Source organism: Echinops telfairi, unplaced genomic scaffold, assembly GCF_000313985.2.
Source record: "Echinops telfairi isolate 266 unplaced genomic scaffold, ASM31398v2 ScPeMD7_7475;HRSCAF=8513, whole genome shotgun sequence".
NCBI lineage: Eukaryota > Metazoa > Chordata > Mammalia > Afrosoricida > Tenrecidae > Echinops > Echinops telfairi.
In genome coordinates, this window is record NW_022111379.1 from 18845790 (window position 1) to 18852538 (window position 6749).

Here is a 6749-nt window from a genome sequence, read left to right on the forward strand (position 1 = left end):
GCTGGGAAGTCCGATAGTTCCTCCTTGGAGGCAGGAGACACCTCTTTCTCTTGATTGACTCCCTGGGAGACATCCCCGAGGAGAAGCCACATGGACCTACCCTGATGCAGCCTGGAAGCTGGAGAAACCACGCGGAGACCCCTGTCAGCGCTGAGATGCTTACAACACCACTGGATCCAAACACTTTCTACCCACTGGCCTGTGATCGTCCTGCATTCAACGTCATTGCATGTGTTTCGTGAGTCTGAAGAGGACTTTATAGATTGGTATTGGACATATGGACTAATATCTGACTTATAGACTTGGACTCGACTGGGTTGGGATGCTTTTTTTTTTTTTTAATCAGGGGAGAGTGCGAATGCAGTCCCCCACTACCACAAATTATGAGGTCGAGTTTCCCACATTTGGGGAAATTGCAGGGGTCAGCCCATCTGGCGTGCAATGGATAAGCCTTGCCCTGGGAAAACCACCCTCGTGATCATGGTATCTCCCCTGCCAGGTAAGTATTGGGATGCTTTCTTAATGTACTATTATCCTTTATATAAAACTCTCTCTTATACACATATGCATAACTATGAATTTGTTTTTCTAGTCTACCCGGACTAACACAAATGACTACATCTTAATACTGAGAAAACTGGCCCAGCCAAGCTGACACCCAACCTTAATCACTGCAGGCGAGTGCCTTACCTTTTCTGAGCCTCCATTTCCTGGTCTGTAAAATGGGGCTGGAATCCCTGGAAGGGGCAGTGGATGTGCTAACCAAAGAGTTGGTGATTTGAGTCTTCAGAAGTGCTTCTGCAGAGAAGGCTGGCAATCATGGCTATTTGAAAAAATGAGCCATTGAGAACCCTGTGGAATGTCTACTCTATGTATACACATGGGGCCGCCATGGACCTAAATCAACTCAATGGCAGCTGCTACTGGTAGATTGGGGCCATTACTGCCTACACCAGGGGCTGGCATGTGGATCAAATGAGGTGATGTGTGCAGCGTGCGGGGCACAAATGGGGTGCTCGGTAGGAGTCTAACACCTGCCTCTAGACTTTTCCTGCCCACTCACAGCTGAGTTCCCCTCAGCCTAGGACTAGGGGCAGAATTGGATCCCCAAGGTGGGGCCAACCGGATGTGGCCTGGTGCTCCCTCCTTGTCCTGGGCACGCAATCCAGCCGGCTATAGGAAAAATCGACATCTAGCACTCCCTCTTACAGACAGTAGTAGGAGATTTAAACTGAGAGGAAGAGAGCTTCCCACCCACTGACAGAGCTGGAAGTGCGACCGTGTGGGGTGGTTGAGTGGAGTGACACATCAGCAGTGTGGGGAAGGAGGAGCCATAATTAGAGCAACGATAGGAGCAGCCGGTGAACAAGGGTCTATGGGTCAGGATAGGCCAGGCTGAGCCACAGTAACAAACAACCCCAAGGGCCAGTGCTTACCATTATAGAGGTTGATGACTGCCTTACTTTAAAGGCTTTTGAAAACGAAATACCCACGGCACAGCAGAGAGTAATCTCATCACTCTTCCAAAGTCGGTGACATTGAGTACTCTCTCCAGGGCCGCAGGCATTCCCCTGTTCTTCTCCACATGACCTCACCTCCAGTGAAGGTGAACTCCTTGACCTCTAATCTTCTCATTGACCCTTGCTGGGCTGCTCCAGTCAACTTGATCCCACATAGATCATTCTTTCAAAGAGTCCAATGCTCCAGGAAAGCATTCTGTGCTAATTAAGCGAAACTATTATTTGGTTCAAAGATGACTCTGGGGCGGGGGTGGGGGGGCAGTTAAAGGTTAAGGTTTAAAGACAGCAGGGATGTCTTTCTTGTTCATACAAGGTTTACGGTGGTTCTAGACACAGTAGTGCCTCTGGGGCACTCTCCTGGTTAGGGCTCACCCGGGTTTAGGACTTGAAGGGAGTAATGGAGGGGAAATGATCAGAGAGGCAGCACCCACGTGCACCAGGAATGTAGCACCCTCTTAGGGGAGGGGTCAGGGCCATGTTCTCTGTCAATGGCTTTGTGTGGTGGAAAAAGCAAAGCCTACCATCTTAACAGTCTGGTCCTGATAGTTTTAACCCAAGTTTTCCCCACATAGAGTCACTTCTCTCTAGCCACACACAAACAGACCAAAACATCAAAATAACCAAACTCACTTCCATTGAGTCAATTCCAACTCACAGTGACCCCACAGGATAAGGTAGAACTGGCCCGTGGGTTTCTGAGATTGTAAGTCTTACAAAGCCTCATCTTTCTCTAGCAGAGCTGTTGGTGGCTTTGAACTGCCGACCTTGCTGTTAGCAGTCCAATGTGTAACTGCCGTGCCACCAGGGATCTTCTCTTTAGCCACCTGTAGGGGAAACGGGCTTTGTGAGTTCGATAAAACCATGCTCTTGCTTTTTGCTAGTCTGCTTCCATTTTGCTAAATCACTCTTCTATAAAACCTGCTGGGGTGGCCGTGGAGGGCCACAGTCCTGGCGTGCAGCCCTGTTGGCTCACTAAGGCCAGCAAAGCCCCTGCGCCGCAGAGGGGGACACAGAGACTCAAGTCAGGCCTGATGTTGCCCAGGGCTTCATCTTGTAAGCAAGGGCTCCTGCTGTTGTGGGAAAGCCTCCTCCCCATCCCCCTCCATTTCCCTGAATCCCTTTCCTGCTTCCACTTGGCTCTGGAACCCAAATCTGAGCCCAAATCAGTAAGCAGGAGCTTCATTCCAACCACAGTGGGGCCAGACATTTTTTGGCTTCAGAAATAAGTAGGAATTCCCAGCCCCTCCCTCCTCCCCAGCAGTGCCTAAGCCAGAACAGCTGACACAGGTGAAACAGAGAGCGCTAGAGAGAAGGGGTACAAATCAGGGGGGAAAGGAGAGGGGGGGGGGCGGTCTGAGGACAGTCTGCAAAGCCCCTTGTGAGGAAATCAAGAGCAGATGTGGGTGGATGTAGTCAGCAAGGTGGCAGTAAAAAAAAGCTCACAGCCTTTGAACAAATCTCAGCTGGAGCGCTCATACCTCCCTCTGGGGCCTACTGCCCCTCCCCTACGAGGAAGCACCTTTGCTTCTGTGAGGACCCTGGTAGGTCTAGGGGTTGGAGCCAAGGTCAGGTCATGTGAAAGCTAAAACCCTGCGGGGGAACTGAGGTACATGGGTCAAGGGCAAACAAACGTTGAGTAGCAAGTACCCTGAAGCTCACTTGCTGCTGCCCGGGCCCATAAGGAAGACCCGTGGGCAGTTCCCTTGCTGTTCATCCCCTCAGTCAGCACGTGCAGTTGTGATTAGCCGCGAAGTCATTCCACCCACTTGTGGTTTGTTGTTTTATCAACCGGAGTTTGAGTAGCTCTGGGACTGAGAGACATTGAGCTATAGTAGCTCTGACTCCCCGCGCCGGCTCCAATAAGCTTCTCCTTCCACTCATACGGTGTGGCCCTCAGTGATCTGGAAACCGAGTGCAACAAGGATCAGCACTGGCCGATCACAGCTTGGGAAACCCCGCTGGTCTCCAGGCCCGCCTTTGGCAATTGACGTTCTAGGGATGGATTCTCTGTGGGAGAATGTCTACTGCAGGCAGAAGTGGTGAGAGCAATCCTGAAGGGGACTTGGACATCGACCCTCACCACACCCACCATTTGCCGTGGTGTGGGTGCTAGAACCTGACTCCCTTCCCTCCCCACGGTTGCCATTGGTTTCATGATGTTGATGACATCGTGTTTACTGCTGAAGATGTTTCTCTGTGACCGGATTGTCTCCCAAACCAAACCAAACTCGCTGTCGATTCTGACTTATGGTGACCCTAGGGGGCAGGGCAGAGCTGCCTCTGTGGGTCTCTGAGGCTGTAAGGGGAGTAGAAAGCCGCATCTTCCTCCTGAGGAGTGGCAGGTGGTTTCAAACTGGTGACTTTTTGGATCGCAGCCCAATGCATAACCACTGCACCCCCAGGCCTCCAGGATGATCTAGATGCTGTAATTACCATCATGTGAGGGAACAGGTGGGCCATGAACCCCCCAAAGTGTCAGGATCAGGAAATGATAGTCAAATTCCTGGGGGCTATCTGGTTGGGTAAGACCCAAGCATTGCCTGAGACCATTGTTGAGAAGATACAAGCTTCCCCCACCCCCAGGAGGTCACAAGGAGTACAGGTCTTTGTGGGTCTTTTTGTGGGGGCACTTAGCTCCATGTTTCTGAGAAAGCACATAAAAGCACCAGGGAAAGGTCTGTGTACGATATGGGAAGGGCTACCTGTCCAAACGGCCCACCTGCCTGGGCGAACACGCTGCGGGAGCGGTCTCCCTTCTCTGCGCAGAGGAGGCCCTGTTGCCAGCAGGCACCTGCTACACAAGGACTGGAGCTGAGGTGTGGGAAACTGGCTCATGGCAAAGCAATCAATGAGTTGAAGGAAAGGTTATGTGGCTGGTCCTCACTCACATGCTCTGGCCCTTGATCCTTTGTAATACACCTGGGTGGAAGCCTGCGGGTTAATGATGTGAATTGGCCTGGGGTGTGAGCATCAGTGGAATACAAGAGCCAAGGTCCTGTGGGGGAAGGCCCTGTGGCAGGCCAGGGGTTTGGTGGAAAGAAAGTGTTGTCCTAAGACAACAGATACAACCTTATAGGCACATCTTCTTTGGTGCATGGACAAAGGTTCTGCTTGAGCCTTTGAGGTTGATAAATTGAGCTCCCAGTAGGGCTTTAGGCCTGTGTGCCATGCCAGGAGCCTGGATGACCCTCTAACACAATTGATACCATGGGCTCCGAAAGTGTATTTGCTTAGGTTGTTGCCAGAGCAAAGTGACATGATGCCCTTCAGTCAAATGCTCTACCACTGAGCTACATCCCCATCTGGTCACCTTAGCGTTATCCCACCCAGATGAATTGGTAACTTTGTCCTTGTGGGGGTGGAGGAGTTAAACCACCTTCCTGCTACATGGGAGGTCTTAACAGCCATCCTTCACCTGGACTGGGATCATGGCTGGAGCCTGAAGGATGGAAGTGGATCTCTCTTCCTGACATACAGCAAAATGAGTGCCTTTACCTCCAACCCCTCAGGTGACCTTACCAGGGGAGCACATCTGGGCACCCTAAGCCGGGGAAAATGCCCATGCCAACTGCTCTTCTCACTACCCAAGGGAAAGCCGTGAGTGTGATCTTACTAGAAGGGGAAGAATTATGCCTATTAAACATATGTCTTCCCCGATACGTATGCTCTACTCTGCTCTGCTTCCTTAGGGGCTGCTAATGTCTTCCTGTGAGTGAGCTCACAGACTTGCTGAAGCCCACCACCAAGCAGCTGCTCCATCTGTGGACCATTCCTCTCCTCAAGGGCTGAAGGTGTGCTTTGGAACTTGGCACCTCTGGCTGGAATTGATTGGGTACCTTTAGGAGACGTTTGAGGGACATGATTGAGTCTGTGACTCAGTAAGAGCTAATAGAGAGTCATAGAAGCCTGTTTCCTGGCAGGGGACCACAATGTCTCCTGGTGCAGGCCACTGCCAAGCTTGGTGGTTACCTGTCAACTTGCGAAGGGGTGGAGTCCAGCCTGTCAATCAGGTCGCAGATGATGACCTCATTTGGAGGTGTGAAGGAGATAATTAGCTCCTTAGAGCATAGATACTCTCTGCTTTTGTCTTCCTGCTGACAAGACACATGCAGTTATGCTAGAGCTCTGGAGCTGGTGGGGACCCCTAGGGCTAAGATGCTTCTACCACCACTGGATCCACAGGACTTTGCACTCACTGGCCTGTGATCTTCCTGCCTCTAGCAAGTCTGTGCATATGTTGTGTGAGCCTGAAGAGAAATTTGTAGGTTAGTATCAGACATATGGGATAATATCGGACATATGGACTTGATCTGGACTGGACTGGGTTGTTTTCTTAATGTACAATTGCTCTTTGATATAAAGTTCTCTCTTACACACCTATGAGTGACTATGAATTTGTTTCTCTAGTCAACCCATACAATCACAGCACCCGAGAGCCTGGCGTTCAGGACAGTGATGGCTGCGCTGTCTTTCTCCAAGCCCGTGTCTATCTCCAAGTTACTTAGCCTCCCTGGTCCTGGAAAAAAGTAGGGAGAGAGGAAGGAAGCACTAAATCTCCAGGGTTCATGAGCATTCCATAAGATAAATCTGCAAATCTCTTGTCCTAGATCAGTGGTTCTCAACCTTCCTAATGCTGTGACCCTTTCATACAGTTTCTCATGTTGTTGTGACCTCCCCAACCATAAAATTATTTTTGTTGCTACTTCATAACTGTAATGTTGCTACTGTTATGAATCGAGTGACCCCTGTGAAAGGGTTGTTCCATCCCCAAAGGGATCGTGATCCCAGGTTGAGAACCGCTGTCCTAGACCATGACCAACAAGGTAAGTTCCTTTCTCTCTACATATATTTTCCCCCTCTTTCTTTTCCCCTTTCTTTCTGTTTTTCATCTCTTCTGGTTAGAAAGCAGGTATGAAAAGGCAGGGGTGTGGCAGTCCATTTAGGGCTTAGGAATCGTAGGTCTTCTCTGGGAGCAGGACATATCTGATTGGAGTACATGGGAGCAGATGAAGGGGGAGGAGGAGAGAGTGGAGCACATCCTGACCCACCAGGCCTTGAGGACGGTGTTCCCACTCAGAGCAGCCAGTCCACAGAGCGGACCACATGGCCATCCCCACTATGAGACACGATGTCCCTCACTGACCCATAGCCGTACAGGGGACAACACTGAAGACACAGTGTGGGAATTGCGCCTGATCTGATCCCGCCACACTGAGGCAAAACACTAAG

At 50.7% G+C, this 6749-nt stretch overlaps 1 non-coding gene across 1 annotated transcript; it reads right to left on the reverse strand.

Moving 5' to 3' along the window:
- Nucleotides 1–343: 343 nt before the first annotated feature.
- On the reverse strand, nucleotides 344–507 carry LOC115867921. The gene has a single exon (XR_004045321.1). It is a non-coding gene; the product is annotated as a U1 spliceosomal RNA (small nuclear RNA).
- Nucleotides 508–6749: the final 6242 nt, after the last annotated feature.